Source organism: Phytophthora infestans, genomic scaffold (genome assembly GCF_000142945.1).
Source record: "Phytophthora infestans T30-4 supercont1.10 genomic scaffold, whole genome shotgun sequence".
Lineage (NCBI taxonomy): Eukaryota > Oomycota > Peronosporomycetes > Peronosporales > Peronosporaceae > Phytophthora > Phytophthora infestans.
Window position 1 is genome coordinate 3081079 of NW_003303749.1, and position 15417 is coordinate 3096495.

Below are 15417 nucleotides of genomic sequence, written 5' to 3' on the forward strand. Positions count from 1 at the left end.
GGCTATCCGACACTTGTGTCTTAAGCTGAGGATAGTGTTTCAACAGGTACGCCATCAGTGTGTCGCGTACACGGTCATTGGCATTGGGTTGTCACGTCTCCAGACCACACGAGGCGACAAAGAGTGCTTAGGCGACAGATTGAATCTTCAGCTGTGTGTCGGAATCGAAGATGTCCAGCGAAAGCAGATGAACTGGCGTCTCAGGGTCATGACTACTCAATACTCGAGCGACTTTGTGGTCTTCTGACGGGGTGTTAAAGACGTAAGCAAAGGCTTCGTTTGTCGCCGTCATATTCCACGCTCCTCTGTCGAAGATCGACTGCACACACATTCCAGCACCGTTGGCATGCTGAGCGCCCTCGCGTCTGAAGGAATGCGACGTCAAGCGCTCAGTGACACCTGCCTTCTTAGCTACTCTCTCTAGAACGCGATTGACGTAGCTGTGGATTCCAGATGCTGCTTCAGTCGCTTTGGTCTCACCGTCAGTGTTTTGCATGGATTCAGCTCCCGCGACGTCTTCGGGGTGATCGATCAGGTCAATCAGCGGGGCCGACGGTGCCAACGATATATGCGCGCGCTTGTTGTTCTGGAAGCTGGTTCAAGAGTGATACACTGGGAGAAGCCTGTGTAATAAGTGCCAATGCAATAGCAAGAAGCGGACACGTGGCAAAGTCGTCGTCCGGACACAGCGAAAGATTTCGTTTCTCAGACGTCATGACACGAATGAATCGGACAAAGAAAATGTCCCCCGAGCCAACAGATAGGTTTGTCTTGTGAAGAAGAGTGAGATCTGACGCTCGTCCGAACAGATACCAGAGTAGGCAGAGCAGAGCAGCATCCTGGTAGTCCGCAGAGGTAACCGCTGTCGTATACAGATAAACGAGCATCTTCTTCAACGCTTGCTTGGTACACGCCGGCGCTTTGTTGACGAAACCCCTGATTATCTCTTCATGCAATAACGTTCCAAAACTTGTCCTTTCATAAGTAGAGTCTTCTCAAGAGCTGCTCGATGCTGGGGGAACTTCTCCAAAAGCCAATTCTTGGCCTGACGATAGTACTGCATCACTGAATGGCGTGCCAAGAGCTGACATTTGCGCCCTTCCTTAAAGGCTAGATGCATGCCAAACTTGTCGACCACCGTTGCTAGGATTAGCGCTGCATTCTCGCGCTGCATGCTCGCTTCCAGATAATGACGCGTGACACCTTCATCCTCTACAAACTTCTTGAACGACCGTGCTGCAGACTAGCGAGCTCGCTTCGTGTTGGTAGGTGCGAGGTCTTTTATGCTCATTCTTGGCGGTCGGAAGTGTCGGAGCCTGCAGGTTATTTATGAAATATGCAAATGACTTGCAATTAGTAGGGAGATATTAATATCTTTGGTGGTCCCTCCGACTTGATACGTCGGAGGCCTGGTTCTCCTGCCATCACGTACTCTCACCGTCAGCAATTGGCCTAAAATCGGACTGATACATGATTTGATTCGTCTAAACGACATTTTAACTCGTATCTCTACTTCTATTGGATAATATTATTAATAGTAAAAACAAGTATGGTCGGAGATTTAATGAAATTCATCCATAATATTCGACCCCCGACCTTAAAGGACATGTGCCAATAATTTGGTACATCACACAAAAAAGTCAAAGCACTTTATTTGACAGTTACGGTACTTAGCGGTAATCAATGTGTTTGGAAGTGCAATAATGCCAAAGCGCGAATTGAAAATTCAGAAGAGAGCGTGTTGTGTCAAGTTCATGGGCGGCTCAGAATTGCATGAAACGGCCTGTAGGCTGAGAAAAACGCAAAAATCCTGCAAATTCAGTAAATAAGAAAATGAAGCCGAAAGTGGTGGCGATCCGGATAATCAGACGCTGTCCGGATACTCGAGGATAGTGACAGTCAGCCATTGATAAACGAGCATGATTGGGCAATCAACGTTCTAACAAGACGCCATTTGGCTCCGTACATCCAAACAACCAGTCAGTTTCCAGCCGCAGACAGCCAACCGGTGTTGCCGACAGCACGATCACGGCCTCACTCTTCATTTTTTTTCGCTATTGAGCAGACCTTCTCCTCGGTCTCTGAGACCGCACAGGCCGTCCAGGTCGTACCGTAAGTATCCGCTAAGGAACCGCTGCCCCCCCTTGAACGACAGCGTAGCTCAATGGTGAGAGCGCAGGTCAATGCCCTGAGGATGTTGGTTCGAATCCAACCGTTGTGATTTTTTACTCTGCTGTGTATGTTTACTGCTCTTGCTGGTTTATTGCTAACTACTATAAGCGCAAGATCATTTATTGACTAGCGTTGTATACATTCAACATGCAGGATCGGACACAGCTTAGAAAATATGGGGGGCATTATGTGTTATAAGATATGCTGCTGTGCACTCGGCGGCGCTTTTAGGGATACCATCAGAGTCTGTAAAAAAATGTTTTGGCAGCCAAGCATCGGAAAATTATGTCTTAAAGACTTTGAGCTGGTACAAAAAGGAAATATAACATAGGCTAGCATGCTGAATATCAACGCGAGATGCCGAGATACGTACTGTATCCGATAGCACTTGTCTTGGAGACGGAGAGAGAGAATAAGCTGTGGTCTTTGGGCGCACAGCGCTCCAAAAATGGATGGTGTGTGTCTTTTCTATGAAAAATTGTATTGCTTGAAGTGCGATATTGCGACGATTTGCAATATTGCAGTTCCAAACTGCGCAATCTATGCTGTGATTTACAAATGGAGCTAATAAATGTCGGCTAATGCGGGTATTTGTCTAGACCTCTGGATACCATAAATCGAGCAAAAACAGCTGCTGTGCAGCAGTTTTTTGGCGCTTTTAGGGCCAACGCTTCCCGTTATTGCTTGTAGAAGTGTCCTCCCACTAAAGATGCCAGCATTGTACGTCAACTTTCTTCTTCTTGTGTATCATGGATCCTTCTCGAAGATGTCGACTTCAACCTTTCTCAGATTTAAGTTGCCCAAAATAGCAGAATCACCTCCCAAACTTAAATTATGTATGCGTTTGAAAGATGGATTTATGCCCACACTTAATTTGGAAACCCAAAATCAGACTTAATACATTGGCTCATATTAAAATCTACTTAGAGTTCGCATTGAAGTTTCCGACAACTGCTTTCACTGGTCATTCTCTATTTTGCTACCGTCTCGCTCAAGTGTAGGTCCCACCGTTACTCTTCAGGGGGGGGGTCACAAGCGCTTCCATATCCCTTCAGGGGACAGTGATCCGGCTTAGGTCACCGTGGCACTCGTGTCTTGGCTTCTTAGCATCTTAACGGATCGCCAATGGCTCATTAGAGGCACTGCGGAGCGAAAGTCCGGTTATCCGGTTCCCGTGAATTTCCAGTTTTTGACCATTTGTACTTTATACGGTGGCAATTTTAGAGAGTTAGGAAAATTTAAACTTAAAAGAGTAAAATGTACTCTGGAGTAAGGGGCTAATAGCCCGAACATTGTCAATTTAATTTTAACGGGCTACGTGATGAGTAAAACTGAGGTTTTAGCGTTAAAATCATATTTTTACCAAGCCCTTTCACTTAAATGATCCTTTGACTGTTAACTTTATTTCTGACTTTGTTGTTTTTAACTGAATTTTCCAGTTTGACTTGTAAATGTACCTTTGCAGCCAAAAGCTTACTTACGTATGGCAATCTTTACATATGGAAATCTCATTTAAGTTCTCTGACACCCATCATAAATCGGAGTTTTTCAGACTGACTTTGGCTTAAGGCTTTAGTTAAAGCATCCGCTATCATACGCTTGTGTTACAATAAGTTAACCCAGATTAAGTTATCTTCATGCACATCTCAAACAAAAAACTCCTAATACTAATGCTTTGTAGATGAGTGACTTCAAGGGTCTTTAATGGTACTAATAGCGACAGTAATATCGCACCAACAATGAGTCGGTAGTAATTGCTCATATCCTATTTCTTGCAGTAGTAGTCCTAACCACACCGCCTCTCTTACCCTTTCACTAGCAGCTACTAGCTCCGATTCCGCTGTATCAAGACTAATACAAATTTGCCTAATACTTTTCCAAGTAATGCATGCTCCAGCAAGTATTAATACATATCCTGTAATTGATTTCCTTTCTTCAGATGCATTCGCGAAGCTCGCATCTGTGTATAGCTCTAAATTAATAGTACTTTTGCCATTGTACTCGATGCCATACCTCGACGCTCCTTTCAAGTACTTTAGTACTCGCTGAGCCGCTCTCCAATAATTCTTATTATAGAAAGAAAGATATTTACTTAATTCTCTCACAGCGTTACCTTTATCAGATCTAGTACCTCTGACTAGATACACTAATTACCCAACTAAACCTCTGTAATAAAATGCTATGCCACTTTTTCTTCAGGTGAAAGTTTGGTTTTCTTTCTAAAATCACACCTTTAGCTTGTGGTGTTGCAATCTCTAATCGCAAACTTTTCTAGGAGGTCGTTAATGGACATTTGCTGAGATATGTGAAGCGTCTTATTTGCTAGGTCCCTTTTATTCTCCATTATAAGCAGGTAGTGTAATTCGCCCAAGTTTTTCATAGTAAACTTGTCAGACAGCTTAGCTTAAAGCTCATTTATTGTACTTTAATTTGAGCCTGCAATTGTCAGGTCATCAACATATACACACACTTCTATGAAATGCTTAGCTCCATTGTTCCCACCTTTTTAGAATAAAGCAATGCTCCTTCTTGCATCTAAAATAACCTAATGGCTTTAAAAAGTCATTCAAAACTTCATACCAAATACGGGGAGCTTGTTTCAGTCCATATAGGCTTTTTTTGTGACGTATTTTCCGTCAAGGCTCGTGCCTCTAGCATGTTGCATACGAGGAGGCACGCAGCCTAAACGATGATTGGCTTACAGGCACGTTTCCTGTAAGGTGATTGGTGAAAGGGATAATGTTCTGCATTTTGATGAGGTAATAAGGGTCACGCAACCTCTGCTATTACATAGTAGCACTTGTAAAGTCCAAGCTTCGCCTCGTCTAAGAAATCGACCCTCGCGCCAAAACTTTTTCAAGAACTGCAAATAGTGATGGAAGAGACCACCACGCCGCAAACCGTTGAAGGTCTTCTCCAGTTACTGGTCAGTCAGCAGTCTGAGTCAGGGATGCCGAAAATGCAATACTCATATTATTACATCCAGGTCAGAGGCACCAATTAATAATTTAATTATTTAAATTATTCCTACCCATTCTCGGGCGTACATCGTCCATTGCATTGACATCCCACAAGTCGTAATTGTAGTATAGACATATGATCATCTCGAGCGTTTCAGGGTCAAGACGCTTGTGTAGATCGGATAGCATCAGTTTCGCCATTGAGAAGAAGCGCTCGCACTCAATAAAAGTCGGTGGAATGAGCGCGACATCCACGTCAGGGCTCGGAAAATACCGTAAGCTATTGTACGGCTTTCAAACAGAGTCCGTAATAAGTTATTCCATATACGCAGAGACAATAGTTAATTATGGAGAAATACCCACTGTATTGATATCCAGCGCACCACGTAGAGCGTACATCTACCTACATTTGCTGGAACACTTCTTGCACGGTCGTCACGTCCCAATAGGACTGATTGGCTTGTGCTCACCGCTTCCACCGTCGTCTTGTGCTTTTTCAGGTATGAGCTCACAGCCAGATTAAACCGGTGTGACGCGCAGCCAATCAGAGGAACGCTGAGGTTTGTCGTAGCGGCTTGGCTCGTGGTGCAATTATCGCCAATGAGAATAGCCAGGCTCAATTCGGATTGGTGGAAAATTGCCATTATATTACGCATGAAAGCGCAATGTGATTGGGCCGTTAATCTCCTTCTTCCATAAGTGCAATCGCCAGAAGAGCCTGCTTCAGTTGTCTGTCGTGCCAGAAAACGGCGAACAGAGCCACGTATTACGTACGTGGCACGTAATGCTCCAAAAAGCACGTCCAACCATCAAACAAGATCCCAAATGGCCCGTCCATCTCGGCGCTGATCTTCGTCTCAACAGCAGCCACTACCTTGCCAATGTAGACCTTAAGCGTCTTCGAGCAAACAGGCTTGAGCTTCGACATGCTGCGAGTAAGTAGATCATCGACCTCACTGAGAGGCATGTTGCGGTCGACGACCCACTCAATCCAGCTGTACATGTTGGAAGCCGTTGGGTTGACGAGCTCACAGGCTGTCAGTGAGCCAGCCTGTCTGCGCTGGTGCGCGTCGTAGTCGGCGTGGTAGCCAGGGTGCTTTTCCTTGAGGTGGCCAACCAGATTGGCGTAGCCACTTGAGGGTAGCTGTTTACGCTGCGTGCCACAGTAGTTGCAGGTAAAGTAGTGTTCGGCGTCAGCCACGTAGAAAAACCGGCAGAGCTCGTGGTTAGAGACAGAGGTCATGCTTGAGCTTCTTGTACCTGATAAACAAAAGGAAAATGAGTTCTTGGATTGAGAGGCTTGCATAGTATGCTCTGCGAAGGTAGTGTTTTGTGCGTGTGTTGTGGGCCATTCAAACGTTTACTTACTGCGATTATGCGAACCGGCCCGTTAATAGTACACTGGCCAATCGGTAGTAATAGTTTTTAAATAATATCAATAATACTACCCGGTATCAGTTTGCAACAGTTAATAATTTGATACTTTCAATACGAATAGTATTGGTACGGAATTATTTTCTTTCGAGCACTGATCCACGTAGTGCGACCGCTTCGTCGACTTGCGCTTCTTGAAAGCTGCACGTACGATGAAGAACTCTCCGCGATTGTTGCGGCCTGTGCTAAAGTTGGCAATCTAAATCCAGCACAAGCCGCCTTCTGCGTGTCCACCCGTCCAAAACGATCCCGAACGAATCGGACAGCTCGCTTGCAACACGACGCCCGACGAGCTCAAACAGCACCTCCATAGACTTCTTTAGTGTCTCTACCGACACAGAGGAGAGCGCCGAGTTCTGGCGCGTTAGCTTCTGTAACGGGGTTACATGGTGTGGAGCACACAGGGGTACGAAGTACCCGGAGAGTTAACAAACTCTCAGTACATAAGTTGGAGAGTTAACAAGGTCTCTCAGTACGTTGGCTGAAAGCCACACGTTATGCATTTGATTAGGTTTAACTATGCTAGATAGTTAAAGAGATACATTTACCCCTAGGCGGCTTGGCCGCAATAATAGTAAATAAAACACTTCTGGTTTTGAAGCATAAAAGTTAAGGTGTTAACTTTGAGCCCTGGTCTTGGGCTGTAAGTGTCCTTTGGATAAGGAACTTAGTATTAGTGACTCTTTGAGTCGAACGTCTTCCTCTGACGCTAAGGCTACGGCAGCCCCGCTGCACTTGGTAGCACTTGTAGTCAATCCCGCTTCTGAGTCGGTTGACTATATCCTCTGCGAGGATGGAACACCCCGTGTTCGCGAATTTGCCCCCGGCGCAGCAGGACGCGCTTAATAAGCTTATGTCCTTGCTTGGCCCGGAGGGCGTGGCTCATCTTGCATCGCAAGGTCCAGAGGCGGTCACTGCCAGGCTGGAATCGTTCTCCCGCTACGAGAACGCGCTCTTGGAGCATGTCCAAGAGAAGATGAGCGCCGCAACGGCGGCGGCGTCGATGACGCGTGAAGAGTCTATAAGACTGAAACCGCTCATGGTGAGCGTAAAAACCTTCGAGGGGAAGGATGGAGAGAATCTCCTTCTCTGGACCCGTGAGGTCGAGATGGCCATGGGATTGGCCCTGCTCCAGTCTGAGCATCAGCGCGTGGCGCTGGCTGTCTCCAGGCTTGGAGGTCGCGCTCGCGAATGGGCACTAACGTGCGGCACGTCTGTTGACGCTGCATTTCCCACTTAGGATCAGCTGAAGCAACAGCTTTCGCGCGTGTTCGCGCCGCCTAATCAGGCGTACCGTATCCGGTCAAAGTTCCTTGCTACCCGCCAGGGTAAGAAGGATTTATTGGACTATGTCCAAGAGTTGAGAACTCTTATCGCCGGAATGGCGGCGGACCCTCTTCCGGAACTGGTCAGCGTGACCGTGTTCATGGAGGGACTTCGTGTGAGCGCAGCTCGAACGGAAGTGTTCCGTGTACACCCTAACTCTTTTGAAGAGGCGGTGGATGTGGCATTGAATGCCGAGCACAACTTCAGGTCGGCGCGACCTGGTTGGAGCGCTGGTAGCGCAAGCTCTTCGAGCGGTCCAGAGCCGATGGACCTCAGCTATGCTGAAGACGAAGAAGCGGAGCTTCTTGCTGCGGAGCAGCGCGCCGGCATCCGCCGATGCTTTGTGTGCAATAGCACTAAGCACTTGAGGGCCTATTGCCCTCTGCGCAAGAAGCGCGAGGCTCCGGCGAGCCAACCCTCCGGGTCATCGCCGGGAAACGGCAACTCCCAGTAGGCGCGGGGCGGCCTACTGGGGAAGAACTGAGTTCTGTTGTGCCTCGAAGAGGTAGAGGACAACGGGGCTCAGCCCCGAAGAGAGCTGAGCTCTCTTACGAGAAGAGTGTGTGCAAGCCGGGCTTGCTGGTCGTTCAAGCGAACGTGAAGGGCTTTGCAAAGCCATGGAGAGTCTTGATTGACTCGGGAGCCTCGGGGAACTACGCCCGTCGCTCCACCCTGGAAGGGAGTCAGCTGTATGCTGAGGCACTGGAAGTGCCAACGAGAGATACGATCTCTGTCCGTCTCGCGACGGGGACACTGGTAACTGTGTCGAAGGTCTCTGTCGACCTTGGAGTGAAGTTTGAGAACTTCGATAGCGTGGAGCGCTGTTTGGTCTTAGACCTGGATGCGAGGTATGACCTCATCCTTGGCATGGCATGGCTGGAACGTCATGAGCCATGGATCGACTGGAAGTCGAAAACGCTGGGTGCGTCGCACCCTGCTCCTAGTGGAGCTTTGGTGAGTCATGAACCCACCTCTGCTAGGAAGCAGAAGCGCTTTTGGCGCGAGCACGAGGCCGAGGCGGCCGTAGTGCTGGACATTGGTATGTCCGAAATTGTTAGCAACGAGGTTGCTGTTTGCCCTGAGGGCGTACGTGGTGCGGCACGTTATCCGCGGAGCGGTGCAGGTCAGGTCAATGACCAACTGCTGGGTCCTGGTGAGGACGAGCGCGGAGTGGCGCGTAATCCACTGAGTGGTATGAATCTGGTCGATGACCTACCGCTGCGTGACCCTAGGGTCGCGGTCGACTGCGAGTCGAGGCATCATGGGCGTGGCCCAGGAGATGCAGGTGAAGTGACACCTAGTTCACTGTGTGAAGGTCAAGAACCTCTTGGCTTTCAGCCGAGTGTCTTGCGAAACACTGTATCCTCTTCGAGGAGTGATGGTGCTGCTGCACCCGGTGGTGGTGACGGAGATGTCGCCACACCGCCCTCATCCGGCCGGGCTCGGTCGCGGAGGGAGAGGAGAAGAAGGCGCAGGGCGTCTGTGACGTCTTCGACGTCGGACGATGTGTCCAACGTGACGAGCGGTGATGCTCCACGTGATTGCTGTGAACAGCTGTATACACTCGTGAACGGAGTGACGGGGGAGGTAGAAGGCGATATCAGCCTTGATACTCTGCCCGCTGCAGATGCTCTGCTAGAGCTGGACGAGATGTCCATTGCCGAGTTCGGCGAAGCCTTAAAGGCAGGCGAGCTAGCCGAGGTGGTCTTTCTGGGACCTGAGGAGGAGTTGAACTCCTCATCCGTCGTGGACGACGCGGTCCTAGAGGACACCAAGAAGGCGCTGAGCGCAAGAAGTGGATCGGCGATCCTCAAAGATCCTTCGGATCCCTTCTACCCGGTGGTGAAGGAATATGGAGACGTTGTCTCAAAAGACCCACCGACGGGCCTGCCTCCGGATCGAGGCGTGTGTCATGAGATTGACCTGGTTCCTGGAACCAAATACTGCGTAACAAGGCAATGGCCTTTGCCGAGAGAGCAGTGTGACGTCATTGACGCATTCTTCCGTGCGAAGCACGAGGCAGGGATGGTGCGTGAGAGTAAGTCTCCGCACTCGACACCCACGTTCTGTGTCAGAAAGCCGAACGGCAAGTGGCGCATTGTTCATGCTTTTAACAAGCTAAATGCGGCCACTATCCCGGCGCAAACGCCGATTCCTCGCAAGGATGTTCTGCAGAACAACATGGTAGGCTGTACGCTGTACAGCGCGCTCGACTTGGTCGATGGCTACTACCAATTGCTCATGAGAGCGAGCGACATTCCGCTGACAGCGGTGAGTACTCCGAGCGGTATGCTCTGGGAGTGGCTGGTGATGCCCCAGGGGCTGTCAAACGCACCAGCAACGTTCAATCGTCTTGTGACGCAGCTGTTTAGGCCCCACCGGGCGTACGCTCAAACGTACTTTGACGATATATTCGTCCATAGTCGTGCCGAGCACGGAAAGTCAGACGTGGATAACCACATTGACCACTTGCGAGCGGTGCTCGAGTGCATGCGCACTAATAAGTTGTATGCCAACTTGGACAAGTGCGTCTTTGGCGCGGAGGAGATACCTTTCCTCGGGTGCTTCATTGGGAAGCGTGGCTTACGGGCAGATCCTGCCAAAGTCAAGGCCATCGTGGACTGGCCGGTTCCCAAGAACCAAAAAGACTTACGCAAGTGGCTAGGCTTAGCCAATTACTTGCACAAGTACAGTGCGAACTACGCGGAGATGGCTCGGCCATTATCAGATCTCCTTAAGAAGGACGCACCATGGTGCTGGAACGTCGAGCACGACGGAGCCTTTGAGGCTGTGAAGGAGAGCCTTCTCCAGGCTCCGATCCTTGCGCTGCCGGACCCGGATAGTCCGTTTAGCGTCGTCTGTGACGCCTCCGATTTTGCAATCGGTTGTGCTTTACTACAAGCAGACGCCGAAGGGCGTGAACGCGTGATCGCGTTTGAGTCTCGCCAGCTCAAAGCTGCAGAGAAGAACTATCCAGTTCATGACAAAGAGCTACTTGCAATGAAGTATGCTCTAGTCAAATTCAGGGTACACCTGCTAGGCTCTAAGCCTTTTGTGATCTTTACTGATCATGCGTCGTTACGCACTGCGACACAGTCGCCTCATCTCTCTCAGAGAATGGCAAGATGGCTTTCCTTCTTTGCCGAGTATAACTTCGAGGTGAAGTACAAGCCGGGGCGGCTTAATGTAGTGGCCGATGCGCTCTCACGCAGGCCGGACTACGAGTTAGCTCATGTCACGACAATGACGTCGTCAGTGCCTGACTTGATACGCGGAGCGTATGCACAAGACGACATGTGCGTAGCGCTGCTACGGGCTCTTGGGAGCGAAGAGTTTAAAGACTCTGACAAGGAATTGTCTGGGCGCTTACGCGCGAGGCTGCATCGATACTCGCTCGATGGCGGCCTGCTGTACTACAGCACCGACTCTGAGGATAACCCTCGTGTAGTCGTTCCTCATGACGAGGATCTAAAGTATCGAATCCTCTATGAGGTTCCTGATACGCCCGTGGGCGGGCACTTAGGTCGGGAGAAGACCTATGGCTCGGTGAGCTCGATGTACTGGTGGCCCAAGATGTATAAGTGGGTCGGCACCTATGTACGCACGTGTGAGACGTGTCAACGGACAAAGTCCGCGCCGAGCACGGCAGCGCCATTGGCGAGTTTGCCTGTCCCCAAGGGATGCTGGCAGTCCATGAGTATGGACTTTGTGTTTGGCCTTCCCAAGGATAAGGCGGGAAACACAGGTATAGTGGTCTTTGTAGACCGATTGAGCAAGATGGCTCATTTAGCGGCAGTGCCGGACACCATTGATGGTGAAGGTACAGCTTTGCTGTTTTTAGACCGAGTCTTTCGCCAACATGGCTTGCCTGAGGCAATTGTCTCGGATCGAGATCCGCGCTTCACCGCGAAGTTCTGGACGTCCCTCTTCAGAGTGCTCGGCACTCGTTTGGACATGTCCACGGCGGACCATCCGCAGACCGATGGTCAAACCGAACGCGTGAATCGCGTTGTGGAGGATACCCTCCGAAGCGTATGCGCTGAGGCGCCAAAACGCTGGAGCCAGATGCTCCCACTCGTTGAGTTCGCATTAAATAATGCAGTGCACGCCTCGACAGGCTACACTCCGTTCTATGTGAACGGCTTGGTTAACCCTCGCGTCCCACTGACGCCGCCACGCAGTGGCTCAGGGCTTGGTGGGAGAGGGATAGCCGAGCGGCTAGCTGATGTCAGCCCTGTTGCGGTTCGCAAGCAAGTCGATGACTTTGTCTCTTTGAGACTGAGCGTAATGCGTCAAGTACGCGACGCTATGGCTGAAAGCCAAGACACGCAGAAGGAACATGCAGATGCCAAGGGCAGAAGCAATGTTGAGAGGTTTGAGGTCGGTGACCAAGTTTTATTAAACGCTAAAAACCTACCTACTCATGCAGTGTCTGCAGTCTTCAAGACGAAGTTAAGACCTCGGTTCATAGGACCGTTCAAGGTCGTGGCCAGGAAGGGCCTAGCGTATACGCTCAACCTTCCGAAGAAGATGCGCACGCATCCGGTCTTCTATGTCGGCTTGCTTAAGCCATACCAAGACCCTGCTCAGGTGAGCGCGGAGGCGTTGGCACCAACGGTGGCTGGGCCACGGACAGCTGCAGGGCAGCAGGTGGTAGAGCCACGGGAGGCTGAACGACAGCAAGTGGTGGATCCACTGATGGCTGATCAACAGCATGTGGCAGAGCCACAGGTCGCGGAGCGAAGTGCTCGAGATGCAGGAGCAAGGCAAGCTGAACGTTCAGCCGAGCAGCTGGACGCTCAAGGTCCGAGACCTGGTTGTGAGTCAACAGTGGTGGCTTCAACCTATCCACAAGGTGGATCATCTCTTCGAGATCGACCGATGGGCGGTGAACGTTCGCGTCGTGGACGCCGGCGTCGTATGGACGCAGACGCCGTTCCGGCAAGTGCTGACTCTCCCCGCGAGAGCCCAGCTGAGGCAAGGCCTCCTCCTGCTCTGCTCGATGAGCATGGTGAGCTCCACTTTCACGTGGAACGCCTTGTGGCGTGGCGTAGACGCCAGGGTCGTACCCAGTACTTAGTGAAGTGGAGGGGTTACCCTCACTCACAGAACTCATGGGAGTTTGAGGTTATCCTCCGGCAAGATTGCCCTGACGTCGTTGACGCTTACGACCGGGCACATCATGTGCCGAAGCGCCACCATGGCGTGCGACAGCGTCGCCAGGCGCTGGGCGCCTCCCACTAGAGTGGGGAGCGATGAGGTCAGTAGTTGAGCTCAGGCTCTGACCAGTAGCTGCAGCAGCCAGCTCGTACGTATGAGCGGTGCTCGCAGCGGGAGCAGGAGGTGGAGAGACCTCGTAGTGTTAGGGACATGGTCCCGAAGGAAGCAGGTGCTTCGTGTTGTGCTGAACAAGGTTCAGGCACAAGCGTCTCGATAGACGCATAGTTGTTTTGAAACAACTTGCTCGATGAGCATGATCCAAATGTGGATGCGCTGTAACAGCGAAAGTGGTGTCCCGGACGGGGATCGAACCACTGGCCTTTGGCTTGACAGGCCGGAGCTCTACCATTGAGCTACAAGGGCGATGCCCGTACGTCAGTCCGAGAACGGACTACTCATGTCATGAGAGGGCTGCGCCCGGGTGGATTTGAACCACCGACCTGTGGCTTTCAAAGCCAGCGCTCGACCACTGAGCTAAAAGCGGATTGCTCTTAAGCTTGTCCAAGCGTGAACAATCGTTCATGGAACGACAGGGCTGTGCCCTGGTGGGCTCGAACCACCGACCTGTGGCTCTCAAAGCCAGCGCTCAACCATTGAGCTAAAAGGGTGTTGCCCTTAAGCTTGTCCAAGCGTGAACAATCGTTCATGGAACGAGAGGGCTGTCCCCTAGTGGGTTTGAACCACGGACCTATCGCTTGTGAAGCGAGTGTTCAACCGCTGAGCTGTTGTCGACGACTCGAATGAGTCAAGAGCATTGCTCTAAGCGGTTTGCAGCTCTTGGAGTAGGCGCGGAGCGCGAGCGTAGGTCTGAGACCGCTTGAGAGCAAGATGCGCGCTGCGCTTGGAGCATTGGGCCGTGGGCCGACGACGAGAAGTTGGGCATCAACGATGCGTAGGCGTTTGTGAGCTCACGGAGCTGTACAACGCTGGTGTGAGGTGTAGTAACCTCCGCCGTCTTAACAAGACGTGACCTCGCTGAGGAGAGTTTCGAGAACGGAATGTTCTCATCTTAGTGGGGGAGAGTGTAACGGGGTTACATGGTGTGGAGCACACAGGGGTACGAAGTACCCGGAGAGTTAACAAACTCTCAGTACATAAGTTGGAGAGTTAACAAGGTATCTCAGTACGTTGGCTGAAAGCCACACGTTATGCATTTGATTAGGTTTAACTATGCTAGATAGTTAAAGAGATACATTTACCCCTAGGCGGCTTGGCCGCAATAATAGTAAATAAAACACTTCTGGTTTTGAAGCATAAAAGTTAAGGTGTTAACTTTGAGCCCTGGTCTTGGGCTGTAAGTGTCCTTTGGATAAGGAACTTAGTATTAGTGACTCTTTGAGTCGAACGTCTTCCTCTGACGCTAAAGCTACGGCAGCCCCGCTGCAGCTTCCGCTCTACAAAGATAAGCGGGAGGCGGTCGCAGACAGCCCACTCGACCCAATAACGCAGGCCCCGTGTGCACTGGCTCACGAGACGTAGGCTTAGCGGGTTCTGACGGCGTCTAGTCTCCTCTGCATCTTGCTCGTAGTCTTCATGGTTGCGACGCAAATGGTTCAGTAGATTCGTGTAGCCATTTCCTTTCTTGTACTGCTTGTTGCACCTTGTGCACTTGTACATACCCTCTCCTTCTGTAGTGAAGAGCATGGAGCAAATTTGACTGCTTGTAAGGACTATTTCGTGCGCGAAAAGTGCTGTAACTGGTGGCTGGCTGCTAAATTGGCTTGTGCACTTCTGTTTCCTTTGTTTAGCACGTGATCTGGGGTGCTGTGGCAAATGTTTGGTGCAGGACAAACGTGATTAGACCTTTGGGCTCCCTTACTCAATTAATATAAAATTTTTGACAAATTCAAATAAGGATTGGTGATGTAGGAATTAATTTTTGAGTTTTAGAATTCGAATTAATTATTAGGTGTATTATTTTTTCGTCATCCCTGGTCTGAGTTCCAAGGCCTTATGCATCAGCAGATGGCTGCTAGCCAAGCTCGCATCGACGCGTTCACCGCACGGCCAACCCTGGCCCGCAAGCATCAACCACCGTCCTATGAGGGCAAGCTGGACGAAGACCTACAGCTATGGATGAATATCATCACTTATCAGATCTCACTTAAGTTTAGTATCAACATTAATGGCCAATCATATATTTATTTGTTTTGGATAACCAATCATATCCAAATAATATGTCAGTTTTGGCCAATCAATCCGTCAAGGGTTAGGTTGGTCATCTAAACTCCACATCGGACGTATTAGGTCCATGGGGCACGGAAAATTTATGTATCTTCTTACAGACATTTAGATGCCGGCGTTA

The 15417-nt window shown here is 50.3% G+C and overlaps 1 non-coding gene across 1 annotated transcript; it reads left to right on the top strand.

The window, feature by feature from the left end:
• Nucleotides 1-2150: 2150 nt before the first annotated feature.
• On the top strand, nt 2151-2221 carry PITG_26760. Its single transcript has one exon. It is a non-coding gene; the product is annotated as a tRNA-Ile (tRNA).
• Nucleotides 2222-15417: the final 13196 nt, after the last annotated feature.